At 40.2% G+C, this 20,310-nt stretch overlaps 1 long non-coding RNA gene and 1 pseudogene across 1 annotated transcript; both read right to left on the reverse strand.

The window, feature by feature from the left end:
- Positions 1–10,239: 10,239 nt before the first annotated feature.
- On the reverse strand, positions 10,240–13,255 carry LOC141781555 (valacyclovir hydrolase-like; annotated as a pseudogene).
- Positions 13,256–17,571: 4,316 nt separating this feature from the next.
- On the reverse strand, positions 17,572–19,046 carry LOC141781641 (uncharacterized). Its single transcript, XR_012596910.1, has 3 exons — positions 18,942–19,046; positions 18,652–18,818; positions 17,572–17,719 (listed from the first exon to the last, which is right to left on the reverse strand). It is a non-coding gene; the product is annotated as an uncharacterized LOC141781641 (long non-coding RNA).
- Between the last annotated feature and the right edge of the window lie 1,264 nt (positions 19,047–20,310).

Raw genomic sequence — 20,310 nt, forward strand, 5'->3', positions numbered from 1 at the left:
TTTTTATATTATAATTTACAATCTTTTATGCACATTTTTATATTATAATTTGCAATCTTGTATGCACATTTTTAGATTTTAATTTGCAGTCTTTAATGCAAATTTTTGCAAATTTTTAGATTATAATTTACAGTCTTTAATGCACTTTTTTAGATTATAATTTACAATCTTTTATGCATATTTTTAGATTATATTTACAGTCTTAATGCAAATTTGCAGATTATAATTTACAATCTTTTATGCACATTTTCGCACATTTTTAGATTATAATTAACAGTCTTAATGCACATTTTTGCACATTTTTAGATTATAATTTGCAATCTATAATGCACATTTTTAGATAAAAATGTACAGTCTTTAATGCACATAATTGCACATTTTTAGATTATAATTTACAGTCTTTAATGCACATTTTTAGATTATATTTACAGCTTTTAATGCACATTTTTGCACATTTTTTAGATTATAATTTACAGTTTTTAATGCACATTTTTAGATTTTAATTTACAGTCTTTAATGCACATTCTTTCCAAGTATGTATATACTTGGCAAAAAAACCTGATTCTGATTGAGAATACTCTCAGACATTTTTAATCCATCCAGAGACTAAAGTCTGTCACAATCGATGTCCATTTCTTTCCAATAACTCTCTGTTGCGATAACAGATACTCCTCCATCACCTCTGCACCAGTGTGAAGTAAAGATGTTGCCTGTGAATGAGTGCAAATGCATGAGTACTGTACTGTCTGTTTCTCTCTTTCCATTTGTCTGTCAACATTGTGTGCAAAAGAGAGAGGCAGCATTCACGCTGGGTCTTCCTGGCCTTTGCACCACTCCCACCCTCAATAGTTAGCAGCTTCACAGCAAGATTTAATTTTTCCTAAAACATTTACCAGGGCAGATTGGAAAGTTTTAAATAAACCCAAATGAATACAAACTCAGTCTTGCCTATAAAACAAGGATTTCTCTGAGAGCGCAGAAGCCAACACTTTGTCTTTTGTGTGCTCCATTCAGCAGTAAAGTTCCATACGCCTCCATTTATGTTTTCCCACTCTGAATAATTTTGGATTTGTTTTCTGTGTTAACGACAGGAGGGAGGGAATGACAAGAGAGGAGAAAAGGTCAGGGTATGAATGGGCTTCTTAAATACTTTGCTTATAGCTACACTGCTTAAAACATGTTCTCTTGCCCTAAAAGTGTGTTTTGACTTTGACAGATTTACCTCTTTTAATAGCCCTTAATAATGTGTCACATTCCGGCTGTTCATGAGGAAAATTGGGATCCCTCTCACTCTCTCTTTTCCCTTTCCTTACCTCTCTCTCCATCTTGCCATTCCTTTCCTTATCCATGTGCCAGCGTAGAAGCTTAATAAAACCATCACTCATGAGGACTCATTGAGGAGGCCAACAGCTTGACAAATTCAGGGAAGCTTTTCATTGTGATGTGATGTGCTGCACGGAGGGGACCATACAACAGATCTCAGCGAGCCTTTACCAAAAACAAGTTGATTCAAGTGTACTCTTAGTATACTTCTTTAAAACTTAAAATAAGAATGTATACTTTCAGTTTACTTTTCATGTACTTATCAGAGATATACTTAACAAAAGTATACATAAGGGTACTTGGCTCATACTGACAAGTATACAGAGAAGTCTAAGTATACTTGGCTCACACTGACAAGTATACAGAGAAGTCTAAGTATACTTGGCTCACACTGACAAGTATACAGAGAAGTCTAAGTATACTTGGCTCATACTGACAAGTATACAGAGAAGTCTAAGTATACTTGGCTCATACTGACAAGTATACAGAAAAGTCTAAGTATACTTGGCTCACACTGACAAGTATACAGCGAAGTCTAAGTATACTTGGCCCACACTGACAAGTATACAGAAAAATCTAAGTATACTTGGCTCACACTGACAAGTATACAGAGAAGTCTAAGTATACTTGGCTCACACTGACAAGTATACAGAGAAGTCTAAGTATACTTGGCTCACACTGACAAGTATACAGAGAAGTCTAAGTATACTTGGCTCACACTGACAAGTATACAGAGAAGTCTAAGTATACTTGGCTCACACTGACAAGTATACAGAGAAGTCTAAGTATACTTGGCTCATACTGACAAGTATACAGAAAAGTCTAAGTATACTTGGCTCACACTGACAAGTATACAGAGAAGTCTAAGTATACTTGGCCCACACTGACAAGTATACAGAAAAATCTAAGTATACTTGGCTCACACTGACAAGTATACAGAGAAGTCTAAGTATACTTGGCTCACACTGACAAGTATACAGAGAAGTCTAAGTATACTTGGCTCACACTGACAAGTATACAGAGAAGTCTAAGTATACTTGGCTCATACTGACAAGTATACGGAGAAGTCTAAGTATACTTGGCCCACACTGACTAGTATACAGAGAAGTCTAAGTATACTTGGCTCACACTGACACGTATAAAGAGAAGTCTAAGTATACTTGGCTCACACTGACAAGTATACAGAAAAATCTAAGTATACTTGACTTATAGGCCTACTTAATCTTTTGATCGAGATATACTTAAGAAAAGTATAATTAAGTATTCTTGCCCTATAGGCCTACAGAAAGGTATACTTGGCTTGTAGTTGTGCTTACTTTTTGATAGAGTATCCTATGGCCTTAGGCAAAACGTATTGTGCCCTAAAGCTTAAACTATTAGTGGACTTATTGATTAGTCGATTGACAGGATAGTAATCTGCAACAATATTGATAATTGATTAATCATTTCAATAATTTGTACTGATGCCAGCAGTGTGGCTCAAGGACAACTATTAGATGGATTGCCATAACATTTTGTGCAGATAAGCCTATTTATGGTGCCCAGAGGATGAATTTAAACTAGCTATATCATCAGATCTACATCTTAATTTGTCATATGCTTTGGTTTACAACTTCCACATTTAAAATGTTTTATTACAACCAGTTAATTTTGGTAATTTAAATGACTTGTAGTGGATTTAAAACAAGAAACTGTTAAAAACATAGACAGTAGGATAAATGTTTACTCTTGTTTTAATGAAGTCAATTGAAATTCGAATAGTTTGTTCTCTATCTATGCACTTAAAAAGCTAAATATAACAGACATTTCTTTTATTGTTTAGACCACACACATTCCAAACGTGTCCCAGTTTATTTCCTGTTGCATTGCAAGGAATATATAGGCTAAAACATGTATATCTAGGCTATATCTAACAGGAAGTTAAAATGGACCCAAGCTGTTGCCTAGCAACGCAATTTCGTTTCCAAATTTCTAGAGGTAACACCGCCGGGTGAAGCTACAAGCTAGTCAGGTGCAGACTGAGTAAAAATGTTCATGGGTTATATCACCTGGTTAAGGGCATATTGCATGTTTTAAATTGATTAAACATCATATGCAAACGGGATGAAAAAAAATGTATCTCTCTCCGTTGACTACCTTTAATTTTTCTTCCGAAATAAGTTCCCATGGGGTCCACCATAATCGAAAAAATATGAACAGTAGTCAACGGCGAGAGACAAATATTTTTTTGATCCCGTTTAAATTGCGCCATGAATCACACATATGATGTTTGTCAATTTAAAACATAATTGTACAAGTCAAGAAGGTCTCAGTTTGTCATAAAACTGTTGAAGTATCAGACTGTGAAAACACGTAATTAGAAAGACTACACACCCATTATTCACGTAATTCCAGATCCTCATTTGTGAATATTTTCTGATTATCGTAGTTGTCTTTGATACTAAACTGAATATCTTGTGGTTCTGAACTGTTTGTCAGACCAAACAAGAAACCTGAAAATATCATCATGGACTCTGGAAACTGAAAACAATTAGTAAACTTACAACCACTTACTGTTGTGCCAATCAGAAATGATGTGTGTGACCTATATTCGTTGATTTTTACACTCCCATCTGCTTGTATTGTCTGTGTAGCTGGCTATAGTATCTCTCTGTAATGTTATCAGAGGTGAGAAGTAAGAAGTAAAATGTCTTAAGGATGTGCAGGGCAAACATTACTCTAAAATATGTGTTGGATAAAATAAACACAGCACAGTCAATTGTGTCTATTTCCATAGCTGGGAAGAGGGAACTCTACCCCACTGCACCTGTTTCTCCCTCCCTGCTCCCCGTCACACTCTTTTGAGCCCAGCTACAAATTAAAATTCCTCCCCGACAGATTTAGGGAAATCAAAAACCCAAAGCCAAAAGTTTTTTTTATCCTCTCCTGAGGGAGGGGAGGTAAGACAATAGTGGGTGAGAGGTCTGGCACGATTAGGCCCAGCTATAGTGTGGTTCACGGACGTCAGGGTGAGCGTTGAGTCACTGAAAAGACAGGAAGAGAATGATGTGGTGCTACCTTCAAAAAAAACAAAGCCAAATTCTCTTCTGTCAATCACAACCATGTAATGCAATGTGAGATGAGAGCTGCCAAACACAGGATGTAGCGTCTGAACCCTGTTATTGAAATAATCTACCGCTAATCCACTCCATTTATTTCCCCAACAGTGGAGGAATTTCGTTTTAACAGCTCAATATGGGCTCACAGTGCAAACTTGACAGCTGATAGCAAAATCCGAAGGCAGCGGGCGTGAGAGAACATTAAAAACGTATCCTGGGATGGTCATAATTGTGTGGTGTGGCTGTACGAAGCCACATGCGACGCCGTGCTGGTGGCGTCTGAGAGGAAATCACAGGCGACAGAGCAGGATATGGAAGTTGTCTCACCACGCCTGGTGGCAGATGAGCCCGCTGCCTGAGCTCTCACGCTGGTGAGACGCGGCCGCAGACGGCATTCAAGCCACAAGGCGCAGCATCAAGCGCTTCATAGTTCGTCAGAAGTCTGTCATCACCTTTTGTGTAACGTAGCATAGGTAAATGTTAAATCAACAGCATCTTGTTTATTCTCACAGCCAGGAGGCACAGGAGGGGTGCTGATGTTGGTCTTTTGATTCTGGTCTAACTGCAAAGAAACTGAATATTCTTGCAACTGGAAGGATCAATTATGACATACAACATATGGTAAAGAGAGGAAACTGTCTATATTCATGGTGCTGGAGAGGCAACCAGTGGTGGTGGGATGTCGGTCAGAGAGGGAAAGAAGGCCTGATGTGGTGAAGGAGGGAGGGGATGGAAGAAGAGCCGGAGGGGAAAGGGGACGTTGTTAACTTTCCTAGAATCCCACAGAGTTGTGAGACAGCCTCGGCTCCATCAACATTTGTAAATGTGCGGATGTGTGCATGCCCTTGGCTGTGTGTTCAGCCCAGGCTTTTCCACTCAGTGAAACACAGCCTGTCAAAAGAGCGGCGCTCGGCTCGGCTCACACATTCATGCCCAGTCAGATCAGATAGAAATGTAAAGTGGGGACTAGGATGGATCGATACGACTGTACGTATCCTTTTATGTATAAAGTGCTATATAAAATGCAGTCCATATATCACACTTAATTGTACGTTATTATATATACCGCGGGTAGGACTTGACTTTGTATTCCTAGTATTCTGTAACTGGGATTAAAGTGGAAAAGACATTGGGTGTCGTCTGACAGTTGCTATGAAAATTACTCTTGTTTTGATAGGGCACAATGTCATTTATCCCTGTTCATATGGAGCTTTGTGTGATTTTATTAGCCCAAAGACAGTTCTCTAAATGGTCTTAACTAGGGCTGTTAATCGCAAATACATTTTTTATCTGTTCAAAATGAACCTTTAAGGGAGATTTGTCAAGTATTTAATACTCTTATCAACATGGGAGTGGGCAAATATGCTGCTTTATGCAAATAGGATGTATATATTTATTATTGGAAATCAATTAACAACACAAAACAATGACAGGTATTGTCCAGAAACCCTCACAGGTACTGCATTTAGCATAAAAAATATGCTCAAATCATAACATGGCAAACTGCAGCCCAACAGGCAACAACAGCTGTCAGTGTGTCAGTGTGCTGACTTGACTATGACTTGACCCCAAACTGCATGTGATTATCATAAAGTGGGCATGTCTGTAAAGGGGAGACTCGTGGGTACCCATAGAACCCATTTTTATTCACATATCTTGAGGTCAGGGGTCAAGGGACCTCTTTGAAAATGGTCATGCCAGTTTTTCCTCATCAAAATGTAGCGTAAGTTTGGAGCGTTATTTAGCCTCCTTCGCGACAAGCTAGTATGACATGGTTGGTAACAATGGATTCCTCAGGTTTTTTCTAGTTTCATATGATGCCAGTATCTGCCTTTAAAGCTGAGCCCGCTACAACCTAAAAATCACAAGGTGCGACAAAGAAATTAGTGGCGTTAAAATGAATTTGCGTTACTATCACGTTAACTTTGACAGCACTAGTCTTAACTTAACTTAAATATTTTATAGTTTAGAACTTCAATTTTGTGTCATCTTACTTTGTCTCATTTTGGCCTTCTCGTTTAAAGCGTGAACTTTAGCTCTGCATTTAGTATGTGCGATAATGTAGTCGCTAAACTTCATGCCTGGTCTTCATGAGAGGGAAAGTACACTCACATATATCAGTGAATTTTATCTCTCCCATGAAGAATGGTGCTGATTTTAGATGCACTTCTAGGGACATGGGCCTCCTGGTGCCTTTGGTCTGGTTGCTAAGGAGCAGTTTGTCGATCACTATAAAAATACAGCAGCGTAACTAGGCCTGGATCTGAGGGTGAGGGGAGGGGAGTGTGGAGGTGGGCTGGCAGGCTACTGTGGTGTTTTTCCTCAGTAGGAGAGGAGGTTCCCCCTGTGCTGTCATCTTTGAATGGAGCTGAATAGAGAAACTGCAGGGACTCTGTAGAGTTGCACCACAGCTCCCTGTTCAGTCAGAGGCTCCGCTGCCATCCATCACACACCATCCCTGCCTTTTATGGTCTGAAATAGAGGGTGGGTGAGATAGAGAGAGAGAGAGAGAGAGAGAGAAATATAGAAGACCATTGAAGACTCATCTTTCCTCTTGTTTTTCCTCTCAAATGTATCCTGAGCGTGCGACTGGTTGTGTTTGGTTACCAAGTAACAACACTTGTTACGGGTGGAAATGTTCTGAACATCCCCCGTAATCAAGATCTCAGTTAGAGCCTCCTAAATCAGACTGATCCCCTCACTTTGTGAAAGCATCATTCCATACATGCCTCACTCACACACTGGCATCCGCCACAGTGTTTCTTTAGGAGGGATCCCAGGTCCTGTGAGACGGTGCCAGTCCACTTGGCTCGTTCGGATTTATACACACTAAGTTAATCCAGCCGCTTTACATTGGGGAGAGGCCTGTCTTCCCTCCAATTACCATGCACAACATCACTACCACCACAGCTTTTCTTGGCCGGAGGCCGTGTTTACCCACTGGTAGAATACTGACAAACTCCATGCGCCTGTACACACATACACTTACTCTTAAGGCCCTGACACACCAAGCCGACGGTCGGTCATCGGACAGTTTGGGACCGTCGGTGAGCGTCCGTCGGCCTAGTTTTTGCAGTGTGTCCCGCACCGTTGGCTCTAGTCTGTCGGAGGCTTTTCGGCCGATTCAGCATGTTGAAATGGTGGCGGTGCTTGTTGGTGAGAGAAATCACTCTGATTGGCGGTTCAGTTTAAGCGAATCAGTGCACAATAAGAGAAACAAACGTGAGGAAAGCAAGCCAATCATTTTTCATCTTCATCTCATTTGATCATTCCAATACACGGATATTTTCACAACGCTATGGCCATCTGGAATGAAGCTAAGTGGTGAGTGAGAGTGGTGTGAAAATGGTCGGCAAACGCCGCTTTGTTTCATGTACGCATCTTAACAACGGCTCGTATATCCACAGTCCTCGGTCTTCCAGTTTCTCTATTTGAATGACGAATACAGACTACCGCCGCCTGCTGGTGTGAAGAGTTACTTTATCTCACACAGGCGCAGGACTTATGCGCTAACTGGCCGTCGGCTGTAGTCTTTGTGGTGTGTTCAAATGCAACTTGTCAGCCAAGACAAAGGCGACGTGAGGCGGTGCATCGCTGCTAGTTCTTTGATGTCGGCTTGGTTTGTCTGGGCATTTAATTGACACAGTGTCGGCCCAATTACAACTTTAAACCCTCCCCCTTTGGGCTCAGTGCATTACTCGAAGTTGGCCGGTACTGTGGAGAGCATCTGGACGAGCCAACGCACAGCACGGGGGAGGAGGGGTCGACAACGGATGTGCTGTAATTTATTGATACAATGTTCATGGCCTTTCTGTAAAATAATTAGTGAACCTAACCTAACCTTTTTTTATTCAGCCGTCGCCATGTTGTGAGCCATTGAGAGGCAATAGATAGGTTCTCAATTTCGCATTGAAAAATGGATAAGATAAAAATGCAAGGCAGCCCAAGGCTACAGCCCCACATGTTTAATGAATAGCCCCGGACTAGAACAACTAAACTTTTGGTTAAGTATGTTTGTTATGTAACTTAACTTCTGTAGCCTACGTAATTTAAAATAAGTCAATGCTGACTTTTGGTTTTCACACGGGACACAAGCTCAACTCTCCTGGGTGAAAGTCCCATGCTTGACCCACCCACCCATCCATCCAACCATCCATTCATTCACCCACCCAACCTTCTCCATACGCAGACTTTGATTAAAACGTATTTCTGTTGAACCTCGTTATTTGTGTGTCCTAATTGACTTTCCATTGGCATTGTTTCTGTGGTGCCGGCATGTAATTTTAACACTACGTGTCACCACCACATAGTGTGCTGTTGAGACTAGGTCGTTGTCATTTCACATATTGCTGTGAGATCAGACCGGTCTAACTTGTGCTTATATCAGCAAACTGTGTCTAATCTGCATAACGGCAGCAACAGAAAACAAACTTTCAAGTCTTTGCTCTTCACTTTCTTTTCTGTTCTAACTGACAAAACAAATTTACCACTCAATGTTTTCATTGGTGGTTGGGCCTTGGGCGCTTTGCTTTTAGACAGTGCAATGTCAACACAAAAATACTGGATAAACACAGACAGACGGACAGACCATACTTGTATAGGTGGCTGTGATGCTCTTAAGCCTTTAAAGGGACTGTTTGTAACTTTTTAAGCTTATAAATGTACCGGATTGGGACACATGCGCGCTCGCATATGTGCGTTTGCGTGTGGCCGCTGCCTCTCCTCCTCTGCCTGCTCGCCTTCACTCAGACAGAGCGCGCATTCTCGCTCAGCTCGCTCCACCTCTTGACGTGAACGCGCGCTCACTCCACACTGCTGAAGAGTTAGTTTAGCTCTGAGAATATCTAGTGAAGTGGACGTTTGGGCAGAAATAAATGCTGCAGCTCCTCTAGACCAACAGAGGTTTCCCGTGTCTTGTGAAGTGACGGAGCTCTGCAGAGAGACACGTTGTAGTCTCGTTACCGACCGGGTGCCGGTGTCTCCCTGCTCTCTCCGGCTGCGGGCGGAGAGAGCAGGGAGACACGCTGCAGAGCCCCATTACCTCAGCCTGCGCTGAGGGAGCAAAAGCCAACAATAGGATCAGATCTAAATCATGTTCATGGAGAGACCTTCGTCTGGTCAGCTAACATTACCGCCAAGCAGGTGAAATATAGAGTGATATTGTGGTTTTAGCTGACGTGTGTCACCTCACTGTTTTGAGCGATGCTCGTTCAGGTATATTTAGAGCGAGCAAGAGCGAGTCCGACGCTGACTTTCGTTGATTTCACGGCCACAGGCGTCGCTGTTAACAAGCATTTCTGAAAGTTACAAATAGTCCCTTTAATAATTGAAGATTATAATTAAATAATAATTTATCATTATGCTCTTACTGAGAGGTGCGGCTCGTTATTTGGTTTCATGACCTACAATGACAATAAAAATGATTTTCATATAAAATAAAGTCTTTCATTTTCAAATGTTCTGTTGGTGCATGGATTATAAAGTAATGTGACAGCGTTTTATTGTATTGCCTGTTCACCTGCAGCTGAGTGACCATAATGTCTATTTGGAAAATGAAAGCAATTTTTTTTACTGCTCATTTACTTACTTTACTCTTACTTACTTATTCACTAAATTTGACATTACTCATATTACTTTCATTTATATAGTTAATTAAATAACTGCAGCAATCCCACCGCAGCAGAAACGGTAAGTGCGTCTCCCCTTTAAGAGAGCTGCTGTGCGCATTTACGCACGAGTCACAGCAGCGTAACTTCATTGAATATTTAAATATCATTTTTTTTCTCTTGTATTTTCAAAAATGACATGTAGGGGAGCTTTAGTCTTTTATTTTTCATGACACAACTTTCACAGCATCCCACAATAAATGAGCTTGAGGTGACAACCTTTATGCGCTTCAGTTACCAGTAACTCTCTGAAGATGCTAATAATTGTTATTCTTCCCCACTGGCTAGCTCACAACCTTAACTTATCTACTCAAATAAGAAAACAAAAGACAAGTTGCTAACCTAAAGACAGAAGTCAGAAAAGACAGATATAGTAGATTGCACACGGAACATCCTTGCTGGCAGTCTGGCTGGAGGTGGAGAGGAGAGCCAGCAGAGCCTGCACGTATTTCACAGTGTTAGTTAATCAATCAGTCTTCCAGAAAGTCTTCCACCAGTTTGTTGAATTCATCAGCGTTCTGCTGGTGGAGAACGTGATCACACTCTGGCATCAGGTGTAATCTAGATTTGGGACACAAAAGGGGTATGCACGTCACATGTGTTGTTTTCTTGTTTCCTATAGTATTGACGTTTTCCCAGTAAACTTTCTGTAAATGTGTGTGTGGTCTCACCGTGATCCCTTGATGTTTTTGAGGAGACACTGTGAGTGCTGGATGGTCACAATGGGGTCTTTCTCTCCATGGATGATGAGGGTTGGACAGCTGATTAGGGGTAGAAGCTCCAGGCAGATACTCCCTGACCAGAAAACATTTAAGTTAACATTTTGGCTTCACTCTTTTTTAGCTGACATTTATTAGAACATAACAAATTTAAGGAGCATCTCAAATATATTCTTAATTTGTTCCTGGTGTGTAAAAGTAGTAGAGATCTTGTGGCAGAAATACATCTCTTCTAGGGCTGGAACTATACACCTATCTCCTGATTTATTACTATACAAATACCTTGGTGGTCGTTTTGGCTCGCTGCGGTTTGTTTTGGTTGACGGATACGGAACGGATATGAGGTCATGTTACTCAGACTACAACAATAAAAGCAATAACTTCCTTCAACCTCCACATAGACTCAAATGAAGCAAATATATCGATTCTGGCATTAAATAATCGATTTCAAAATATAAAAAAGGAAAATCACGATGCATAGGTGAATCGATTACTTATGTAACGAGACTTTAACAACATGGATTCAGTACCTTCTGGTCTTTTTGCAATCTGTGCACATGTTTCCAAGCAGGCCTCCCAGGTTTTAAGAAAGACTTCTTCTCCATATAACTCCATCATCTCTGCACTCGGCTGGATGGTAGCAAATAACGCTATGTGTTCCCAAAGAAACCCATGCACACATGAGGACACACAATATACAGAGTTAAGAAAGATTACACCATGCACAGTTCACACAGTATAGGAATACATTGGCTGATTACCTTTGAAAAACTCGACTTGCTCGAGGGTAATATAGGCACCGGCTCCCCATACAACCATCTTTCTAATCACGTCAGGGTTCTTCGCTGCTGCAATCATAGCGGCCTCTCCTCCGGCACTCCACCCCAGCAGAGAGAACTTGTCATAGCCCAATGCCTGTCAATAAAATGAAATATACTTCACCTTCACTAATAAAGTCTCTATTCTCTCATATGCAACAAATGAACTAAGAAATGAAAATACAGACATAAATAAGCTTCCATTTTCCTCATCACAAAATTAGATGATCAAAGCACATATTTGCTAGACGGTGAATTACATGTGGTAATAAATAAAGAAATACTGATGTTAACATTTGTGTGCACAGATTGCTAAACACCGTGTGTGTTTGATTTAACAATCAGTATTATCATTAGTGTCAGAATAACAGTGAGAATGCTTCAGTTTTTGTCATTCGCTTTGTTTCAATTCTCGAATGAACAACACTTAGTTTGCTGTTCACAATAGATTCTCATTCTGAGCTACAGCCGCCCCGGAAAGTCCGACTGTATAGAAGTCTATGAGAAAATGAGCCTACTTCTCACTTGATTTATTACCTCAGTAAACATTGTAAACATGAGGTCTGGGAGTTGTCTGTGTTTTCGTCTTAGAACTTTCGCAGTGTGTTTTCAGTTCATGAAAGTTAATTTGAACCTTTTTGGTCACCTAAAAAAGTCTTATTCTGCATTGGTTGTACTTAGCTCCACCCTTTCGTGTCACTTCTGGTTGCAAATAACCAAGATGGCGAATGCCAAAATGCCAAACTCAAGGCTTCCTAATGGCAGTCCACAAACCAACGGGTGACGTCGCATTGGCTCCGTCCACTTCTTACATACAGTCTATGCGTACATTCCAGCAACTCGCATCAAAGTGTGCCTTTACATTTTACTAAACATTAAACCAATCTACAATTTATCAATCCATGCTCTCAGATTTACACACCCATGTTCCTTCCCACCGTATCATCCCCCAGGGGGGCTTCTCAGTAAACTATGCAATTCAGATTGGTAATAATTATCACCCATGGCTGATCAACAGACTGATAAGACCTTCATCAGATCCACTGCGTCCTTTGCATCTCTCTCGAAGAAGTCAAGGGGGAAGTCTCTGGCTGGGGGACGGGATTGTCCGCAACCACGGGGATCGAAGCCCACTACAGTAAAGCGTTCCTTATTCAGCGACTTCATCTGAGGTCCAAAATCAGTCCGAACGCTCCCTAAGAGTAGAAAAGACAGAAAAGGTTTTCACTAGCTCGAGGCATATATACAGTATGTGTGTGAGAGATTTTGCCAGAAAGTCTCCTCTCCACCATTAAGAAGAGGTGTGGTGTTGGATTTACCCAGAGAACCAGGAATCAGCAGCACGGCGTGTTTCCCTCTGCCTGTCTGCTCGTAGTACAGATCCACTCCATTAACATGTTTCCTGCCTGAGGTCACCGAAGAGCTGCAGGGAAACAGACAGGTGGACTGTGGCAGTAACAGGCATGGTGATGGATAAGAATAGACTAGTTCTACCTACTGAAAAACATTGGCTTTCATCTGACAGTCACAGCAAATATGACACCAAATCTGACACTGTAGTGTTTTGTTTCATTGGCCTCCAAAAGGTTTGATCAGTAGATGTGATACATGCTCAACACCAGGGTCCCCATTACCCTCAAGGACAGCTTCTGCTTTAAACATTCTTGTAATTTCGACTGAATCTCGATTAGGGATGCACCAATTGATACCGATGTTTAAAATAACAATTTGGGCAATAGCCTATACAGAGACCACTGTTTTTGTTTATTTTGTTTTGCTGTTATTTATTTCCCTTTTGTGCCAGGGAAACAAAGACATCTTCGGTATAAAAAAACTAACTGAGCTGTTTTAAAGTTCGATATACTTTACATAAAAACATTATATGCATGGTAAATTCCAGTGTTGGAATTACACCGTGGCTTCCGGGAGCCCTATTTTTGGGGGGAGGAGGGTACTGTACACAGTACTGTACTGTACTGTGCTATTATAATCTATAGTGGTTATTTGCATTAAAACACACAATTCAAATGATTATGATTAATTAAACATATGTTTTGATTAAAAAAATATTGGCTAGCTGTTAGGAAGTTAAACAGGTCATAATTCCCTCTCTATTATCTATTTTATATTACTGTAAAAACATCTCCTTCAAACAACTGAATTTATTAAAGTTTCTCACCAAAAACTATATTTTCCAAGATTACATTTGAACATTCACCCAATAGTCATTTTTACTGAGCAGAGCCTGAACGCCTCATAGTTGTAACTCAATGGCACCTCCGTTTACGTTAGTAGCTCAGTTTCTTAACCAAGCAGGACTGAGCTGCCCACTGACATCTAACAGGTAAAATTACTAGCTTTCCTCTTTTTGATTTCAACACGAATTTGTTGTTCACTATGCAGCATTATCAGGGAAAAAATAGGGTGCGCCCCCTCAGGTTTAGTATTAGTAGCGTCATGCTTTGGAGCGCTTTTTTTTCTCTCCACTGTGGTCCAGTCCCAAACAAACTTAAGCATGATACAGCGTGTGTATGCGTCATTGTGCATGCGTAACTGTTGGAAAGCCTCAGTAAGAGGAAGCAATAGTCACAGAGGCATGAGATGCAAAGGAATCGGACAACTAGCAACTCAGAAACTAAAATACTACTACCACCACTAATAGATAGATTAGATTAAATCGATGTTCAGTGGGAATTAAACTGTGTTTATATATTATAACATTTTCAGCAATATTATTTCATGCATTAATGGTGGCTTTAAATCAAACAAGCCTTCAGAGAAATTCTGTAAAAAAGGCGAAAATGTTGCAAATATCAAACAGAAAACAGTTACCAGGATGCTGCCATGACTCTCTTTATGTCAGTTCTGTATTTAAAGAAATGTACTCCACGTAGAAACAAGTGCATTCTTCTGACGTCCGCACGGATCGAGCAGTTCTCTGCTGCGGGTCTTCTTCTTCAGGTGGTTAAAGAATGACCAAAGTATCTTCTGACCGAAGTCAGTGGCTGCTCCTGCGGTCAGTTTGTTTCCAACTCGTCTTTATTGACAAAGGCAGCTCCCCCAGGCTATTAGGTGGTTGTTTGTGCTACATATCTCAAACATTGGTACAAGCATATTTGTATATAACATATTTGTCTACAGCAAAAAAATAGTTATTTAAACATCTAAGCTACAACACAATCCCAGAATGTGATTACTGTTGCTGAATATTATATATATACAGCTCTGGAAAAAATCCCTCCCCAACTCTGAGGAGTGTTTTTTCCAGCAGGACAATGCTCCATGCCACACAGCCAGGTCAGTGAAGGTGTGGATGAAGGACCACCAGATCAGGACCCTGTCATGGCCAGCCCAATCTCCAGACCTGAATCCCATTGAAAACCTCTGGAATGTGATCAAGAGGAAGATGGATGGTCACAAGCCATCAAACAAAGCCGAGCTGCTTGAATTTTTGCGCCAGGAGTGGCATAAAGTCACCCAACAGCAATGTGAAAGACTGGGAGAGAGCATGCCAAGACGCATGAAAGCTGTGATTGTAAATCAAGGTTATTCCACCAAATATTGATTTCTGAACTCTTCCTAAGTAAAAAAAATAGTATTGTGTTGTTTAAAAATTAATATGAACTTGTTTTCTTTGCATTATTCAAGATCTGAAAACACTGCATCCTTTTTGTTATTTTGACCAGTTGTCATTTTCTCTCAAATTTCTCTTTGAAATTTGGGAGAAATGTTGTCAGTAGTTTATAGAATATAACAAAAAATGCAATTTTACTCAAAACACATACCAATAAATAGTGAAAGCAGAGAAACTGATCATTTTGTGGTCTCTTAATTTTTTCCAGAGCTGTATATATATATATATATATATATATATATATATACCTGCAGCGATCCCACCGCAGCAGAAACGGTAAGTGCGTCTCTCCTTTAAGAGAGACGCTGTGCGCATTTACGCACGAGTCACAGCAGCGTAACTTCATTGAATATTTAAATATCATTTTTTTTCTCTTGTATTTTCAAAAATGACATGTAGGGGAGCTTTAGTCTTTTATTTTTCATGACACAACTTTCACAGCATCCCACAATAAATGAGCTTGAGGTGACAACCTTTATGCGCTTCAGTTACCAGTAACTCTCTGAAGATGCTAATAATTGTTATTCTTCCCCACTGGCTAGCTCACAACCTTAACTTATCTACTCAAATAAGAAAACAAAAGACAAGTTGCTAACCTAAAGACAGAAGTCAGAAAAGACAGATATAGTAGATTGCACACGGAACATCCTTGCTGGCAGTCTGGCTGGAGGTGGAGAGGAGAGCCAGCAGAGCCTGCACGTATTTCACAGTGTTAGTTAATCAATCAGTCTTCCAGAAAGTCTTCCACCAGTTTGTTGAATTCATCAGCGTTCTGCTGGTGGAGAGTGTGATCACACTCTGGCATCAGGTGTAATCTAGATTTGGGACACAAAAGGGGTATGCACGTCACATGTGTTGTTTTCTTGTTTCCTATAGTATTGACGTTTTCCCAGTAAACTTTCTGTAAATGTGTGTGTGGTCTCACCGTGATCCCTTGATGTTTTTGAGGAGACACTGTGAGTGCTGGATGTTCACAATGGGGTCTTTCTCTCCATGGATGATGAGGGTTGGACAGCTGATTAGGGGTAGAAGCTCCAGGCAGATACTCCCTGACCAGAAAACATTTAAGTTAACATTTTGGTTTCACTCTTTTTTAGCTGACATTTATTAGAACATAACAAATTTAAGGAGCATCTCAAATATATTCTTAATTTGTTCCTTGTGTATAAAAGTAGTAGAGATCTTGTGGCAGAAATACATCTCTTCTAGGGCTGGAACTATACACCTATCTCCCGATTTGATACTATCACGATACCTTGGTGCCGATTCGATATGTATTGTGATTCAATATTACGAATTATTGGGATTTTTGTTAACTTTTTCAACACTAGACCATGGGAAAAAGTTGAATCATACACTTCTGGGGACTTTTACTTCGGAAAATATCTAAATTAATACAGTAAAAATTGTTTAATTTTCAGCATGTATGTAGTCAGAGATGTCCTGAAGTGAAATATATCATTGTCAGGCATTATTTATTGATACATTTCCCTCAATAATTAGTGGTATTTTCTTTAAACCCAAAGTCTTTCAATACTTTACTGTATGTGTAGTGTTTACCACTTTGGATTTAACATGTGAGAATGCAGGTCGGATCCACGTGGAGCCTCCGCCGTTTTCTGCTTTGTCGTTTTGGCTCGTTGCGGTTTGTTTTGGTTGATGGATACGGAACGGATATGAGGTCACGTTACTCAGACTCAGTAACTTCCTTCAACCTCCACATAGACTCAAATGAAGCAAATATATCGATTCTGGCATTAAATAATCGATTTCAAAATATAAAAAAGGAAAATCACGATGCATAGGTGAATCGATTATTTTTTAAACCCCTAATATCTTCCATCCTAAATTCCATTAGTTTTGTGTTTTCAATTACATATCCACTATGTAAAACCCTGCAAAGTCACAGTAATTATATATTATCAATACTTTACAAACATCATCAATACAACAACTTCCATTATAATTGCATTATGACTGCAAAGCATTTCCCCTCCATATCATGATGTTATTATTTCTGATGGTTTTCAGTTTCATCTTCACTTGTGTAACGAGACTTTAACAACATGGATTCAGTACCTTCTGGTCTTTTTGCAAACTGTGTGAACGTTTCCAAGCAGGCCTCCCAGGTTTTAAGAAAGACTTCTGCTCCATATAACTCCATCATCTCTGCACTCGGCTGGATGGTAGTTAACGCTATGTGTTCCCAAAGAAACCCATGCACACATGAGGACACACAATATACAGAGTTAAGAAAGATTACACCATGCACAGTTCACACAGTATAGGAATACATTGGCTGATTACCTCTGTGAAACTCGACTTCCTCGAGGGTAATATAGGTTTTGGCTCCCCATACAACCATCTTTCTAATCACGTCAGGGTTCTTCGCTGCTGCAATCATAGCGGCCCCTCCTCCGGCACTCCACCCCAGCAGAGAGAACTTGTCATAGCCCAATGCCTGTCAATAAAATGAAATATACTTCACCTTCACTAATAAAGTCTCTATTCTCTCATATGCAACAAATGAACTAAGAAATGAAAATACAGACATAAATAAGCTTCCATTTTCCTCATCACAAAATTAGATGATCAAAGCACATATTTGCTAGACGGTGAATTACATGTGGTAATAAATAAAGAAATACTGATGTTAACATTTGTGTGCACAGATTGCTAAACACCGTGTGTGTTTGATTTAACAATCAGTATTATCATTAGTGTCAGAATAACAGTGAGAATGCTTCAGTTTTTGTCATTCGCTTTGTTTCAATTCTCGAATGAACAACACTTAGTTTGCTGTTCACAATAGATTCTCATTCTGAGCTACAGCCGCCCCGGAAAGTCCGACTGTATAGAAGTCTATGAGAAAATGAGCCTACTTCTCACTTGATTTATTACCTCAGTAAACATTGTAAACATGAGGTCTGGGAGTTGTCTGTGTTTTCGTCTTAGAACTTTCGCAGTGTGTTTTCAGTTCATGAAAGTTAATTTGAACCTTTTTGGTCACCTAAAAAAGTCTTATTCTGCATTGGTTGTACTTAGCTCCACCCTTTCGTGTCACTTCTGGTTGCAAATAACCAAGATGGCGAATGCCAAAATGCCAAACTCAAGGCTTCCTAATGGCAGTCCACAAACCAACGGGTGACGTCGCGTTGGCTCCGTCCACTTCTTACATACAGTCTATGCGTACATTCCAGCAACTCGCATCAAAGTGTGCCTTTACATTTTACTAAACATTAAACCGATCTACAATTTATCAATCCATGCTCTCAGATTTACACACCCATGTTCCTTCCCACCGTATCATCCCCCAGGGGGGCTTCTCAGTAAACTATGCAATTCAGATTGGTAATAATTATCACCCATGGCTGATCAACAGACTGATAAGACCTTCATCAGATCCACTGCGTCCTTTGCATCTCTCTCGAAGAAGTCAAGGGGGAAGTCTCTGGCTGGGGGACGGGATTGTCCGCAACCACGGGGATCGAAGCCCACTACAGTAAAGCGTTCCTTATTCAGCGACTTCATCTGAGGTCCAAAATCAGTCCGAACGCTCCCTAAGAGTAGAAAAGACAGAAAAGGTTTTCACTAGCTCGAGGCATATATACAGTATGTGTGTGAGAGATTTTGCCAGAAAGTCTCCTCTCCACCATTAAGAAGAGGTGTGGTGTTGGATTTACCCAGAGAACCAGGAATCAGCAGCACGGCGTGTTTCCCTCTGCCTGTCTGCTCGTAGTACAGATCCACTCCATTAACATGTTTCCTGCCTGAGGTCACCGAAGAGCTGCAGGGAAACAGACAGGTGGACTGTGGCAGTAACGGGCATGGTGATGGATAAGAATAGACTAGTTCTACCTACTGAAAAACATTGGCTTTCATCTGACAGTCACAGCAAATATGACACCAAATCTGACACTGTAGTGTTTTGTTTCATTGGCCTCCAAAAGGTTTGATCAGTAGATGTGATACATGCTCAACACCAGGGTCCCCATTACCCTCAAGGACAGCTTCTGCTTTAAACATTCTTGTAATTTCGACTGAATCTCGATTAGGGATGCACCAATTGATACCGATGTTTAAAATAACAATTTGGGCAATAGCCTATACAGAGACCACTGTTTTTGTTTATTTTGTTTTGCTGTTATTTATTTCCCTTTTGTGCCAGGGAAACAAAGACATCTTCGGTATAAAAAAACTAACTGAGCTGTTTTAAAGTTCGATATACTTTACATAAAAACATTATATGCATGGTAAATTCCAGTGTTGGAATTACACCGTGGCTTCCGGGAGCCCTATTTTTGGGGGGAGGAGGGTACTGTACACAGTACTGTACTGTACTGTGCTATTATAATCTATAGTGGTTATTTGCATTAAAACACACAATTCAAATGATTATGATTAATTAAACATATGTTTTGATTAAAAAAATGTTGTTGGAAGTTAAACAGGCCATAATTCCCTCTCTATTATCTATTTTATATTACTGTAAAAACATCTCCTTCAAACAACTGAATTTATTAAAGTTTCTCACCAAAAACTATATTTTCCAAGATTACATTTGAACATTCACCCAATAGTCATTTTTACTGAGCAGAGCCTGAACGCCTCATAGTTGTAACTCAATGGCACCTCCGTTTACGTTAGTAGCTCAGTTTCTTAACCAAGCAGGACTGAGCTGCCCACTGACATCTAACAGGTAAAATTACTAGCTTTCCTCTTTTTGATTTCAACACGAATTTGTTGTTCACTATGCAGCATTATCAGGGAAAAAATAGGGTGCGCCCCCTCAGGTTTAGTATTAGTAGCGTCATGCTTTGGAGCGCTTTTTTTTCTCTCCACTGTGGTCCAGTCCCAAACAAACTTAAGCATGATACAGCGTGTGTATGCGTCATTGTGCATGCGTAACTGTTGGAAAGCCTCAGTAAGAGGAAGCAATAGTCACAGAGGCATGAGATGCAAAGGAATCGGACAACTAGCAACTCAGAAACTAAAATACTACTACCACCACTAATAGATAGATTAGATTAAATCGATGTTCAGTGGGAATTA

The sequence above is a fragment of the Sebastes fasciatus genome, chromosome 13 (assembly GCF_043250625.1).
Source record: "Sebastes fasciatus isolate fSebFas1 chromosome 13, fSebFas1.pri, whole genome shotgun sequence".
NCBI classification, from domain to species: domain Eukaryota; kingdom Metazoa; phylum Chordata; class Actinopteri; order Perciformes; family Sebastidae; genus Sebastes; species Sebastes fasciatus.